Source organism: Delphinus delphis, chromosome 6 (genome assembly GCF_949987515.2).
Source record: "Delphinus delphis chromosome 6, mDelDel1.2, whole genome shotgun sequence".
Taxonomy (NCBI): domain Eukaryota; kingdom Metazoa; phylum Chordata; class Mammalia; order Artiodactyla; family Delphinidae; genus Delphinus; species Delphinus delphis.
The window spans coordinates 84,959,714-84,975,867 of record NC_082688.1 but is presented as its reverse complement, the minus strand read 5'-3'; positions in this window follow the sequence as shown (position 1 = coordinate 84,975,867).

Here is a 16,154-nt window from a genome sequence, read left to right as displayed (position 1 = left end):
CTAGTAGGTGTGTGTCTTTATTCCTAACTTACCCCTAGGTTCTTCATGACATTTTTTTTTCTTAAATTCCATATATATATGTTAGCATATGGTATTTGTCTTTCTCTTTCTGACTTACTTCACTCTGTATGACAGACTCTAGGTCCATCCACCTCATTACAAATAGCTCAATTTCATTTCTTTTTATGGCTGAGTAATATTCCATTGTATATATGTGCCACATCTTTATCCATTCATCCAATGATGGACACTTAGGTTGTTTCCATCTCCTGGCTATTGTAAATAGAGCTGCAATGAACATTTTGGTACATGACTCTTTTTGAATTATGGTTTTCTCAGGGTATATGCCCAGTAATGGGATTGCTGGCTCATATGGTAGTTCTATTTGCAGTTTTTTAAGGAACCTCCATACTGTTCACCATAGTGTCTGTACCAATCACATTCTCACCAGGAGTGCAAGAGTGTTCCCTTTTCTCCACATCCTCTCCAGCATTTATTGTTTGTAGATTTTTTGATGATGGCCATTCTGACTGGTGTGAGATGATATCTCATTGTAGTTTTGACTTGCATTTCTCTAATTAATGATGTTCAGCATTCTTTCATGTGTTTGTTGGTAGTCTGTATATCTTCTTTGGAGAAATGTCTATTTAGGTCTTCTGCCCATTTTTGGATTGGGTTGTTTGTTTTTTGGCTATTGAGCTCCATGAGCTGCTTGTAAATTTTGGCGATTAATCCTTTGTCAGTTTCTTCATCGGCAAATATTTTCTCCAATTCTGAGGGTTGTCTTTTGGTCTTGTTTATGGTTTCCTTTGCTGTTCAAAAGCTTTGAAGTTTCATTAGGTTCCATTTGTTTATTTTTTTTTAAATTTCCATTTCTCTAGGAGGTGGGTCAAAAAGGATTTGCTGTGAATTATGTCATAGAGTGTTCTGCCTATGTTTTCCTCTAAGAGTTTGATAGTTTCTGACCTTACATTTAGGTCTTTAATCCATTTTAAGCTTATTTTTGTGTATGGTGTTAGGGAGTGATCTAATCTCATACTTGTACATGTAGCTGTCTAGTTTTCCCAGCACCATTTATTGAAGAGGCTGTCCTTTCTCCACTGTACATTCCTGCCTCCTTTATCAAAGATAAGGTGACCGTATGTGTATGGGTTTATCTCTGGGCTTTCTATCCTGTTCCATTGATCTATATTTCTGTTTTTGTGCCAGTACCATACTGTCTTGATTACTGTAGCTTTGTAGTATAGTCTGAAGTCAGGGAGCCTGATTCCTCCAGTTCCATTTTTTGTTCTCAAGATTGCTTTGGCTATTCTGTGTCTTTTGTGTTTCCATACAAATTGTGAATTTTTTTCTTCTAGTTCTGTGAAAAATGCCAGTGGTAGTTTGGTAGGGATTGCATTGAATCTGTAGATTGCTTTGGGTAGTAGAGTCATTTTCACAATGTTGATTCTTCCATTCCAAGAACATGGTATATCTCTCCATTTATTTGTATCATCTTTAATTTCTTTCATAAGTGTCTTATAATTTTATGCATACAGGTATTTTTTTTCCCTAGGTAGGTTTATTCCTAGATAGTCTATTCTTTTTGTTCCAATGGGAAATGGGAGTGTTTTCCTGATTTCACTTTCAGATTTTTCATCATTAGTATATAGGAATGCTAGAGATTTCCATGCATTAATTTTGTATCCTGCTACTTCACCAAATTCATTGATTAGCTCTAGTAGTTTTCTGGTAGCATCTTTAGGAATCTCTATGCATAGTATCATGTCATCTGCAAACAGTGACAGCTTTACTTCTTCTTTTCTGATTTGGATTCCCTTTATTTCTTTTTCTTCTCTGATTGCTGTGGCTAAAACGTCCAAAACTATGTTGAATAATAATGATGAGAGTGGGAAATCTTGTCTTGTTCCTGATCTTAGGGAAAATGCTTTCAGTTTTCCACCATTGAGGACGTTGTTGGCTGTGAGTTCGTCATATATGGCCTTTATTATGCTGAGGAAGGTTCTCTCTATGCCTACTTTCTGGAGGGATTTTATCATAAATCGGTGTTGAATTTTGTCAAAAGCTTTCTCTGCATTTATTGAGATGACCATATGGTTTTTCTCCTTCAATTTGTTAATATGGTGTATCACGTTGATTGACTTGCATATATTGAAGAATCCTTGTATTCCTGGAATAAACCCCACTGGATCATGGTGTATGATCCTTTTACTGTGCTGTTGGATTCTGTTTGCTAGTATTTTGTTGAGGAGTTTTGCATCTATGTTCATCAATGATATTGGCCTGTAGTTTACTTTTTTGTGGCATCCTTGTCTGGTTTTGGTATCAGGGTGATGGTGGCCTCATAGAATGAGTTTGGGAGTGTTCCTCCCTCTGCTATATTTTGGAAGAGTTTGAGAAGGATAGGTTTTAGCTCTTCTCTAAATGTTTGATAGAATTCTCCTGTGAATCCATCTGGTCCTGGGCTTTTGTTTGTTGGAAGATTTTTAATCACAGTTTGAATTTCAGTGCTTGTGATTGGTCTGCTCATATTTTCTATTTCTTCCTGGTTCAGTCTCGGAAGGTTGTGCCTTTCTAAGAATTTGTCCATTTCTTACAGGTTGTCCATTTTATTGGCATAGAGTTGCTTTTAGTAATCTCTCATGATCTTTTGTATTTCTGCAGCGTCAGTTGTTACTTCTCCTTTTTCATTTCTAATTCTATTGATTTGAGTTTTCTCTCTTTTTTTCTTGATGAGTCTGGTGAATGGTTTATCAATTTTCTTTATTTTGTCAAAGAACCAGCTTTTAGTTTTATTGATCTTTGCTATAATTTCCTTCATTTCTTTTTCATTTATTTCTGATCTGATCTTTATCATTTCTTTCCTTCTGCTAACTTTGGGTTTTTTTTTTATTCTTCTTTCTCTAATTGCTTTAGGTGCAAGGTTAGGTTGTTTATTCAAGATGTTTCCTGTTTCTTAAGGTAGGATTTTATTGCTATAAACTTCCCTCTTAGAACTGCTTTTGCTGCATCCCTTAGGTTTTGGGTCGTTTTGTCTCCATTGTCATTGGTTCCCAGGTATGTTTTTGATTTCCTCTTTGATTTCTTCAGTGATCACTTCGTTATTAAGTAGTGTATCGTTTAGCCTCCATGTGTTTGTGTTTTTTACAGATCTTTTCCTTAATTGATATCTAGTCTCATAACATTGTGGTTGGAAAAGATACTTGATACAATTTCAATTTTCTTAAATTTACCAAGGCTTGATTTGTGACCCAAGATATGATCTATCCTGGAGAATGTTCCATGAGCACTTGAGAAAAATGTGTATTCTGTTGTTTTTGGATGGAAATGTCCTATAAATATCAATTAAGCCCATCTTGTTTAATGTATTATTTAAAGCTTGTGTTTCCTTATTTATTTTCATTTTGGATGATCTGTCCACTGTGAAAGTGGCATGTTAAAATCCCCTACTATGAATGTGTTACTGTTGATCTCCCCTTTTATGGCTGTTAGTATTTGCCTTATGTATTGAGGTGCTCCTATGTTGGGTGCATAAATATTTACAATTGTTATATCTTCTTCTTGGATCGATCCCTTGATCATTATGTAGTGTCCTTCTTTGTCTCTTCTAATACTCTTTATTTTAAAGTCTATTTTGTCTGATATGAGAATTGCTACTCCAGCTTTCTTTTGGTTTCCATTTTCATGGAATATCTTTTTCCATCCCCTCAGTTTCAGTCGGTATGTGTCTCTAGGTCTGGAGTGGGTCTCTTGTAGACAGCATATATATGGGTGTTGTTTTTGTATCCATTCAGCCAGTTTGTGTCTTTTGGTGGGAGCATTTAATCTATTTACAGTTAGGTAATTCTCAATATGTATGCTCCTATTCCCATTTTCTTAATTGTTTTGGGTTTATTATTATAGGTCTTTTCCTTGTCTTGTGTTTCTTGCCTAGAGAAGATCCTTTAGCATTTGTTGTAAAGCTGGTTTGGTGGTGCTGAACTCTCTCAGATTTTGCTTGTCTGTAAAGGTTTTAATTTCTCCATGATATCTGAAGGAGATCCTTGCTGGGTAGAGTAATCTTGGTTATAGGTTTTTCTCCTTCATCACTTTAAATATGTTCTGCCAGTCCCTTCTGGCTTGCAGAGTTTCTGCTGAAAAATCAGCTGTTAACCTTATGGGTGATTCCCTTGTGTGTTATCTGTTGTTTTTCCTTTGCTGCTTTTAATATGTTTTCTTTGTATTTAATTTTTGACAGTTTGATTAATATGTGTCTTGACGTGTTTCTCGTTGGATTTATCCTGTATGGGACCCTCTGTGCTTCCTCGACTTGATTAACATTTCCTTTCCCATATTAGGGAAGTTTTCACCTATAATCTCTTCAAATATTCTCTCAGTCTCTTTCTTTTTCTCTTCTTCTTCTGGAACCCCTATAATTCGAATGTTGGTGGATTTAATGTTGTCCCAGAGGTCTCTGAGACTGTCCTCAGTTCTTTTCCTTCTTTTTCCTTTATTCTGCTCTGCAGTAGTTATTTCCACTAATTTATCTTCCAGGTCACTCTTCCGTTCTTCTGCCTCAGTTATTCTGCTATTGATCTCTTCTACAATATTTTTAGTTTCATTTATTGTGTTGTTCATCATTGCTTGTTTCATCTTTAGTTCTTTAAGTCCTTGTTAAATGTTTCGTACATTTTCTCTATTCTCTTTCCAAGATTTTGGATCATCTTTACTATCATTATTCTGAATTCTTTTTCAGATAGATCCCTATTTCCTCTTCATTTATTAGGTCTGGTGGGTTTTTATCTTGCTCCTTCACCTGCTGTGTGTTTTTCTGTCTTCTCATTTTGCTTATCTTACTGTGTTTGGGGTCTCCTTTTTGCAGGCTGCAGGTTCGTAGTTCCCGTGTTTTTGGTGTCTGTCTCCAGTGGCTAAAGTTGGTTCAGTGGGTTGTGTAGGCTTTCTGGTGGAGGGGACTAGTGCCTGTGTTCTGGTGGATGAGGCTGGATCTTGTCTTTCTGGTGGTCAGGTCCACGTCTGGTGGTGTGTTTTGTGGTGTCTGTGGACTTATTATGATTTTAGGCAGTCTCTCTGCTAATGGGTGGGGTTGTGTTCCTGTCTTGCTAGTTGTTTGGCATAGTTTGTCCAGCAGTGTATCTTGCTGGTTGTTGAGTGAAGCTGGGTTCTGGTGTTGAGATGGAGATCTCTGGGAGATTTTCGCCGTTTGATATTATGTGGAGCTGGGAGGTCTCTTGTTGACCAGTGTCCTGAAGTTGGCTGTCCCACCTCAGAGGCACAGCACTGACTCCTCGCTGCAGCATCAAGAGCCTTTCATCCGCACGTCTCAGAATAAAAGGGAGAAAAAGTAGAAAGAAAGCAAGAAAGAGGATAAAGGAAAATAGAATAATGTAAGGTAAAATAAAATAAAGTTATTAAAATAAAAAATAATTATTAAGAAAAAAAAATTTTTAAGTAAAAAAACAAACAAAAAAACTTACGGATTGACCCCTAGGACAAATGGTAAAAGCAAAGCTATACAGACAAAATCTCACACAGAAGCATACACATACACACTCTCAAAAAGAGGAAAAAATAATAAATCTTGCTCTCAAAGTCCACCTCCTGAATTTGGGATGATTCGTTGTCTATTCAGGTATTCCACAGATGAATGGTCCATCAAGTTGATTGTGGAGATTTAATCCGCTGCTCCTGAGGCTGCTGGGAGAGATTTCCCTTTCTCTTCTTTGTTTGCACAACTCCCGGGGTTCAGCTTTGGATTTGGCCCTGCCTCTGCGTGTAGGTCGCCGGAGGGCGTCTATTCTTTTGGGAGGTCTGTGGTCTTCTGCCAGCGTTCAGTAGGTGTTCTGTAGGAGTTGTTCCACGTGTAGATGTATTTCTGATGTATCTGTGGGGAGGAAAGTTATCTCCGCGTTTTACTCTTCCGCCATCTTCCCCCTCTCTCCTGTCTCTAATTTCTGCTCCAAGCCCAATTTCTCTTAGGATCCATCTGGATCCTAAGAAAAAGCTCACATTAAGTACAAACTAAAAAAGTGATTTTGATTAAAATCTGTTTATGACATTGCTTTGAGTCTCCCTAAAGAGTAAATGCACACATCCAGGAAGAAAGGAAGTCGCCTGGCTCTGAGCACAACTTTCAATGTGGGAGCAGCTCTGATTGTGAGACACAGAACATGTGGTCAGAGCCTGAGGGGAACCTGCCCACGTACTTGCTCTCCTCGCGTGGAAGCTGACTGCCTTCCGAGGGGCAGTTGGTCTGGTAGGAATCGTGCTTTGTGCTGCAAGTGACAGCAGCGCCTGGGGGATGTCAAGATAGTTCTGACCAGACTTGTTAGTAAGCTCATTCGAGCCAACCTGGATTATCTCAGAAATATTTAGGGGAACTTTTTATGGAAAATAAATTTAGAGCCAGGAGCAGAGGACCAGTTGGGTGAAATACAGAGTGTTATTGTTAATGTGACTCCACTTGTGCCCCAAAGCTGGTGAAATATAGGGAAACTTAAGATGCATGCAGGTAAGAGTTTTTGGATCTAGTTGCTAAATGCCTGCTAGCTGGAGCCTGCTGGTTTTAGCAGCTATTTGAGGAAATCTATCCTCTCATCCTTCACACACATTCCTGAGATATAAATCAACCACATTTCTGGAGGCCATTTCTTCCACAGCATTTCATACTTTGTTGTACTAAAACAACACCAACAACCCCCCCCACCACCACCACGTTCGTATATTTTCAAGAAGGGATATCATATGTACCTAATGCTAAAATCAGCCTCAGGAGTTTACTTTCTTGAAACACTACAAAAGAAAGATTTGTCACAAATTACTTGCAAACTTATTATTGGTGCCACATAACTGTATAAGCGATGATTTCAGCAGAAAAACAATAATCGTATGCAGTTATGTCTAAGTACCAGCACAACCCCCGTAATTATCAATAATAATGGTAATCAAACTAGCTTACTGTTAGGCCCTTAAAAGTTCTTGGTTTAGATGTAATGTATATGTTAACTGTCTAAATACACTTCAAAACAGACCAACTTTTAATGGCCAGTGTGAATAGACAGGAAAATGGTGGTGGTGGTGGTCGTGGTGGTGGTGGTGGTAGTGGTGGTATGTGTGTGTGTGTGTGTGTGTGTATCCAAGTTACAAGAAGTACTTTTTATATATGGGCAAAACCATGTGAATACAGACATACACACACTTTTATTAAGAACTTAGTATATGTATGTGTACGGCACAGTTTTTGCCCGCAATGGACATAGAAGCTAATTATGTCTGGACACAGTGGGAGAACAGACGTTCCTAGGAGTGGGAAAAAAAGTTGGGTTATAATTTGAAGTACCAGATGAGGTGGGGCTCAGATTTGTTTAGGCCTGAAGGGTTAGCAAGAATGCCAGCACCAAAGGTTAAAGCAACAAGGTGGAAAACTAGAACTGGTTGGCTTGAGATAGCCCCAGAAAGCCAGAGGGAGAATCTTTGAGATAAATTTCCAGTTACCTTGGCAAAGAAAATGGCCAGAAGATTTCTCAGAGCAAGGGAGGGAGCTGACCTTGAAAAGTAGGACAACTGGGTTGAAATTTATGCATTAAGTAACCTACGTGCCCAAAATTATAGCATCCTTTATTTTCTATTACTGGACTCATCTTTCTCTGGAGTCTTCCAGCTACTGTAAACTTGCCAAATTGAAAGTAACCCAATCTCTGTTGGTTTAACACAAGTTCAATTCAAGGTTAAAGTCTCTATCAGGATAACGCCTTTCCTTTCCCTCCCTACTCTAAGTTCCCAAACCGGAGGCTCTGGGTGGGGGTAGAAAGGGTCCTCCCACTGCCTCCTGGCAATAAGAGCTGGAAGAACCAGAAGTTTGAATGCGATCTGCTTGATCTTCACAGCTTTCTAATGCACTGGGGCCAGAGGATGAGTAAATGGTGCCATCTGGTTCTACTGGGCACTGGCATAGGCAATTGAAGCCTGCATGGCTGGGATAAGTTATGGTCTCTTCTCTCCTCATGGGTGAGGTGCCATGACTGATTGCTCTTGGGAACTTGTCCATCTCTCCAAGTTGATTAGGCCTAGACAGGCTTTCTCTCAACCATCCTTTGTGCACCAACTACAGCACTTTTAGAAACTGCTGGAGCCCTCATACCTGAAATGAAATGCAGGGAGACTAGGGAATGCCATTTTAGGCTCACCTGTTTAGAAATCTTGTACTGCCCAAGCTGTTCTACTGTGCTTGTGCAATGTTGGTTTCCATAGGAAAGTGGAAAGCCAGCTTGGATGTGCTGATTCCCCTCATTTATCTGAGATTTCCGTTGGAGTTTCTATTGTCTCACCCTCTCCCTTTGGCTGACACTAAGGCTGTCAGGGACCCAGGCAGCATTCTAACTCTAGTCTTATCTCCTTCATCTCTCAGTCTCCTCCACCCTTTCCTGTTTATCTTCTAGGCCAAAGAGGCCCTTCCTCTTCTCTTGTGTTGAAACTCCTCTTCCTCATATCCACCTTCTTTTCCACCTTATATCCCCATGAAAACTCTGTTTTCTGAGTAGACCAGGACTGATATACTGGGGTACTTATTAGAGACATAAAGATGTATAAGGAGGAATTTAGAAAAAAAAATTCTCCAAAAAGCCTGGCTTTTAGAATATTGTATTCTTATGAACCCAGAATAATTAGCTTTGTGAATTGAAGTGGTATGGTAATCTCATTATTTCAGGGACACCTACCCTTCCTTCCCTAGGACAGTAGTCTTATGAATTATCCACAGTGGCCGGTGGGTCTCAAGGAATTTTACTTATTGGTGGACAAAAGGTACATTGACAATATTGTCTGTGTACCGACATATCCCCAGCTACTGAACAGATACACTTCTGAAGTTACCTCATCCATCTCTCAACCATGTTCTTCTTCTGTGTGTCAATTTTGAGGTAGACAATAAAAAAGGCAACTAATTATACCAAGGAATATAAACAAATACACCTAATATATAATCCCCTGGAGTGATGTGTGAGTGCACATATACTCATAGGCTCTCAATACATTCTACTCCATGTTATAACTTGATATCAAAGAGTACATGTCACTAGTTTACATTTTTAATGCTTTCCCTTGATGTTCAACCTTTACTTCCTTCTTCAAGCAGTGATGCAGATGAGATAGAATATCAGCTCTACATCAAGGTGAGGCTCTATTTCCCATAGGCTCTTTCTGAGTAATTATTTTTCCACCTGAAAAAAATTTTAAGGAATATAAATTATCTCTAGACATGAATGAATAGTTTTTGTTTTATAGGTGAGTTTAAACTCCAGAATACTCTTGCCTGAAATTCTTCCTATACACTGAATTAGATTTTCTTTTAAAGAGCAAGCCAAAGAGAAGACAACTGGAATTCCTGAAATCTGTCCATAAATAACAACAGTTCCTCTGGAGTTTATGTCTCAATCCTGAGTATTTCTACACTGTCCATCATCCCAGGCATAAAAAAAAAAAAAGAATTTCATGGAGGTAAAAGATACCAATTTGTTGGGAATAGCAATCAGATTGTAGTGCCGTGATGTGCCTTATATTTGTTTAATTCAAATATATTCAAGAAATATCTATTATGTGCCATGCATTGGGCAAGGAGGATATGCAAAGATGAGTTTATAATATTTTGGAATGATTAAGTATTAAAAAACCATCACTTACTACTACATAAATATTTGAACCTGTATTATGTTAGCTTATTACAGTAAATTCAAATATGTTTACTCAGTAACCATTGATCAGATATGGCTTTGTTGCTAAGGACTTAGGGCCAGGAGCAAGTAAGATAGTCTTAATTCATAATTATTTCTATTACTAATCTCATCATTCTTATCCCTCTACATACAGGTTTGATGTGAACCTTTTAAAAGTACAAGATTTATAACTATTTTAACAAAAGTCAGGAATAGATTATTTGGATTTGCCAGTCAATGTTTAATGAGATGAGCTTCATGAATATATTTGAAGGTGTTTTCATTGTTATTTATTTCAGAAGACAACTCCTAGTATTTTTAGTCTGGTAGCTACAATTCTCTTCTATTTGAAAACATTTTTTTAAAAGTTTTTAAAATTGTACACTAGAAACAAGAAGACAGAAGCTATTCTGCTCTTGGTGAGGGAAGAGACTTACAGCATATATTAATAATAATAACCATGCACATTTGAATAGGTCTTTTTGTTTCACAACGTATACTTGCATGTATTATTTTACTTTATCTTATAATAAAGAACTCTAGCAATATTAAAAACATTTCAAGTAGGAAATGGACCATTGGTGTGGAAACATCAAAGTCATAGATTCAGGGTAAGGAACCAATTTCCTTCTAGTCTAAGGAATAAAGTCTCCCATCTCCCTTTCGTTTTTTTTTGTATATGTCATGCTGGCCTTTTTAGTGTATGTGCCTTGTTCTTATTTAGATCATTGGAATATGTACTCTTTGAACCCATTCAAGAGCAGTTAAATAAAAGGAGATTTGATCCAATAAATCATAAATCTGTGAAGCTTCAAGCCAGGGAGAATTTTCTTCCCACGGACCACAGAATACATATTAATACTCTCCCATCCACAGCAAGATGTTCCTGCTGATTCATAGGAGGCCCTTATTTTATTATAGAACTGCACTAGCTGCATTATACTGTAGAACTGAGTGACGAAGACACTTGGAAGAGGGTAAGCAACAGAGGAAGGAAAGGAGGAAAAGGAAGAAGGAACAAAAAGAAAAGGTCAAAAAATTCTGTAATGAAGAAAGGGAGAAAAACAAATCAAGTGTGTGAGTGAGCAAGGGCCAAATCAGGGATAAAGGTCAAAGGACACTCAGCGTTTTTAGAAAGGATTGAATGATTTCTTCAAAAAAATTTTTTATACTCATATAGCTTGTACAATTTAAAAATAATCTAAATAGAAAACTTCAGATGCAATTGTGCTAATTTTTTTTTTCTTTTTTGGTTAAATCAGAACATTTCCATTGTTTTTTTTTTAACATCTTTATTGGAGTATAATTGCTTTACAACGGTGTGTTAGTTTCTGCTTTATAACAAAGTGAATCAGCTATATGTATACATATATCCCCATATCCCCTCCCTCTTGCATCTCCCTCCCTCCCACCCTCCCTATGCCACCCCTCTAGGTGGTCACAAAGCACCGAGCTGATCTCCCTGTGCTATGCGGCTGCTTCCCACTAGCTATCTATTTTACATTTGGTAGTGCATATGTGTCCATGCCACTCTCACTTTGTCCCAGTTTACCCTTTCCCCTCCCTGTGTCCTCAAGCCCATTGTCTACATCTGCGTCTTTATTCCTGTCCTGCCCCTAGGTTCATCAGAATCTTTTTTTTTTTTTTTAGATTCCATATATATGTGTTAGCATACTGTATTTATTTTTCTCTTTCTGACTTACTTCATTCTGTATGACAGATTCTAGGTCCATCCACCTCATTACAAATAACTCAATTTCGTACTTTTTTGTGGCTGAGTAATATACCATTGTATATATGTGCCACATCTTCTTGATCCATTCATCTGTCAATGGACACTTAGGTTGCTTCCATGTCCTGGCTATTGTAAAGCAATTATGCTAAATATTAATAATGATTGATTCTGGGTTAAAATATGAGTTATTATTATTATTTCTTTGTTTGATTTTTTGCGCTTTTCATACCAGGCCAAACCAAAATAAGACTGAATGGAACTTCACAATCTTCTTTCTGGCTCTATAAGTGATAGCTGTCAACGTCGTCCCTTCTCGGGAGAAATCGTTTTATTTAGTTAGTGCACAAAGCAATCACTCACAGCCATGACTGTGTCATAAGTCAACAAAATTTGTTGAATACCTATTGTGTGCAACTTGTGCTGAATCAAAAAGAAGATTTAGGAAGTTCTTGGCAAAGCTGATTCAAATTTCTAATCTCTAAACTGAAGCTAATTTTTTCTTTTCCTGGCAAGTGCTTATATGCCTTTGGTTCATTTCTGGTCTTTGGAAAGTAGAACGTAGTATTAGTAAATGTAGGAAAACACATTCATGCACCCTGGAAAATTAGTGTTGATGCTGGTCATTTTCCAAATAAACAACTGAACTGAACTTTATTAAGATGAAAGACTTATTATAGTTAACTCCCAGAATTACTTGGTTCTGTCTGGGTCCTTGTTTTAATTGATTTAAATACTGAGTGATATCAAATTCCTGTTTCCCAAGTTCAAAGAGAAGTGGATGATCCAGAGAGATGAATGTTAATGATAAGAAAAGGACAAATTCAATACTCCCAGACTATCCAAATAAAAACACAATGTATTTTGATCTTTGGCCTACTTGCCAAGGAATTTAATCTCTAGTAACATAAAGCTTTTGGCCCAGGACTTTTAGAGAGGTGGAGTTGACCATTTACAAAAGAAGATAGTTGTGAATGATTTATACTTGTAAAAATAACTTGTAGCTCATTATTTATTCTTAAATAATAAACTCGTATTTATTTAAGACCGAGTCACATGGATGATATTGGCACGAGATTTACTTGCTTACTTAAATGCAGTTGAAAACCTTTCGCTTTTAGCCTTTTTATGCATTTTGCAAGCTGAAAGAGCCAGTTTCTTTAGTTTAGTACCAGTATCTAACAATACATTTTAGAGCCTCTAGTCATTATATTGTGTTTTTATAGGGGAGCAGATTAAGTTTTTAAAAAATCAATTGGATTCAGATCATTCTATTGCTCGTTGACTATCAATATAGTATGGGCATGGACCCATCCTAGAAGCAGAGTGTTTAAGAGTGAAGGCATTGGGGTTAGCCCCACTTAGTCCTCCTTGGGCAAAGCTCTTTCCTCTCTGAACCTCATTTCTTGCATCTGTAAAATGGGGATTGAAATATCTTCTTCATAAAGTAATTGTAAGAATTAAATGAGTTGATGTGGTGGGGGCGAATTAAGCCAGTTCTATAATGCACGTTTAGTTCTCAGTAAGGGGCTCATTGCTGTTTTATTATTGACAAAGGTAGTTTATTCAAAGACAATCAATTCCTCGACTGTCCTTGCTGTAAATGTACCTAAAGCCATTTCTAAGCTGTGATTCCTTCCCCACCTCAAATGTCTCCTTCACGTGCTCATTCACAGCATGGCTAGTCAAATCTCTTATGTGGGTATCATTTCCCACATCATCACTCTTTTCTTTAATCTCTACCAGATTTGTATCCCCTTTTAAACAGCCCCTTCATTATAAAGATTTCTGAGAGAGGAGGTATAAGGGTAATGGTTAGTCTTTTCTTTTATAGATTATGCTTTTGGTATACCAAAGACATATTTGCCTGGCCCATAGGTACAAAGATTTTTCTCCCATGATTTCTTCTAGAAGTTTTATAGTTTTAGATTTTACATTTAGGTCTATAATCCATTTTGAGTTAATTTTTGTATATGGTAAAGTATGGATCAACATTCATTTTTATACTTGTGGTAGCCAATTGTTCCAGCACTATCTATTTAAAAGACTATTGCTTTTCCTCTGAATTATCTTTGTACTTATCAGAAATCAATTGTCCATATATGTGTTGGCCTATTTCCAGGTTATCTATTCTGTTGCATTATTCTACTTGTCTATCTTGACAACAGTACCATAGTATCTTGAGTATTGTAGCTTTATCATAGGTCTTGAAGTCAGGTAGTATTAATGTAAGTTCTTTAACTTTATCCCTCTTTCAAAGTTGTTTTGGCTATTTTAGGTCCTTTGCATTTCCATATGAATTTTAGAATCAGCCTGTCAATTTCTATAAATAAAAGCCTGCTTGGATTTTGACCTGGAATGCTTTGAATATACAGATCAATTTGGAGAGAATTATTATCCTAATGATACCAAGTATTCCAATCCATAAACATGCTATATCTCTTCATTTATTTAAATCTTCTTCAATTTCTCTCAGTAATGTTTGGTAGTTTTAAGAATGCAGATCTTACATGTCTTTTGTCATAATTATCTCTAAGTATTTTAATATTTTGATGCTATTGTAAATTATATTAAAAAATTTTTTTTTCAGATTGTTTTCAGTGTACAAAAATACAATAGATTCTTATATATTGATCTGGTGTCCTGTCACCTTGCTAAATGCACTTATTAGTTCAGGTAGTTTTTTTGTTTGTTTTGTTTCTTTTGGATTCTGTAAGATTTTCTATGTAGATGATTATGTGGTCTGTGAAAATCTGGAATTAATGCATTGGCTAAACCCTGTATACTACAATATTGAATAGAAATATTTAGAGTAGATCTGCTTGCCTTGCTGCTTGTATTTACAGTAGGTTTTGTGAAGTCAGCATATCTAGTTGTATCTTACTTTTTCTAGTATGATAATCTCTAGATTTTAATAAAGATGTTTAGACCATTTCCAGTAAATACTACCACTGATATATTTGGATTTAAAGCTAAAATCTTTCTTTCTGCTTTACGTTATGCTATCTGTTCTTCGTTTTCTTTTTTCTTTTCACTTTCTTTTGGATTCAGTATTTTTATGAATTCCTTTTATCTCCTGTATTAGTCCTATTTTTTATATTTTCGTAGGCTTGATATCTTTAGGGAGCAAAGAAAAAATCTGCTTTCAATGGCATTAGTCTCTCCATGGCATCACCTCTATAAATTAAAATCCTGTGGGTACAAATGAGACATCCCCTTTGTTGACTTCTTAGCAATAACTCTTTGCTGTATTATTTTAGTGGTTGACTTAGAGTTCACAGCGTGCTACATCTTTAACTTACTACAGTCTACCTTCAAGTGATATTATACAATGTTACATATAGTGCAACCACCTTACAACAGTATACTTACATTTCTCCCCTCCTAGCCTTTGTACAATTATTTTCATAGAATATTTTTACATATGTTATAAACAACATAATATGTTATTATTATTTCTTTAAGCAGTCAGTTATGTTTTAAAGATGTTTAAGTAATTAAAAACATGTCTCATATTTACCCATGTAATTACCATTTCTAGTGTCCCTCATTCCTTTGTGTAGTTTTGTGTATCTCTCTAGTATTATTTTCCTAGTTCTTAAAGGATGTCCTACAAAATTTCTCATAATATAAGTTTGCTGGCAATAAATTCTTTGAACTTTTGTGTTCTAAAAAAGTCTTTATTTTGCCCTCATTTTGAATATATATTTTCATTGAGTATAAAATTCTAGATTGAAAGTTGTTTCCTTTTAGTACTTTAACAATGTTACCCTACTGTCTTCTGTCTTGTGTTGTTTCCAATGAGAAATCTGCTGTCATTTACTCTATATTACTAGTTTTAAGCCATTAATAGTGACATGTCTGGGTGGGTTTTCTTCATGTTTCCTGTGCTTGGGGTCCATTGAACTTCTTGGCTCTGCGAATTTATATTTTTTAAATCAAATTTGGAAAATTTTACCCTTATTTGTTAAAATACTTTTCCCGCCATCCATCCTTTAGAAGACTCAATTACATATACATAGGCCAAGTGAACTTGTTTCATAGCTCACTGTTGCTCTGTTAATTTTTTCAGTATCTTTTTCTCTGTGTTTTATTTGGATAGTTTCAAGTTCACCAGTCTTTTTTTTTTTTTTTTTTTTTTGCTATATCCAATCTGATATTAATTCCAAGCTGTATATTTTCCATCTCAGGCATTGTTGTTTTATTTCTAGATGTTTGAATTGGGTTTTTCTTATATTTCCATGTTTATATTTAAATCTTTCAATCTTTGCCTAGTTCCTAAATATATGGAATAAGGTTACAATAACTGCTTTAATATCTTCAATATCCTTGTCTACAAATTCTATCATTTCTGGGTCAGTTTCAATTAACTGTTTTTCCTCCTCATTATGTGTTATATTTTCCTGGCTATTTGCATGCTTGGTAATTTTTTACCAAACTGTACCTTATTGGGTCCTGGAAATTTTTGTGTTCTTGTAAACATTCTCGAGTTTATTCTGGGATACATTTACGTTACTTAAAAACAGCTTGATCCTTTTGGGTCTTGTTTTTAAGCTTTGTATGGAGCCCGATCAGTCTAGGGTTAATTTTGCCCCAGTACTGAGGTAGGACTCTTCTGAATCCTCTCCACAATGCTCCATGAGTTATGAGGGGTTTTATTTGTTTGTTTGTTGTTGTTTTACTCTGGTCAGTAGAAACAGAAATTACTCCCAGGC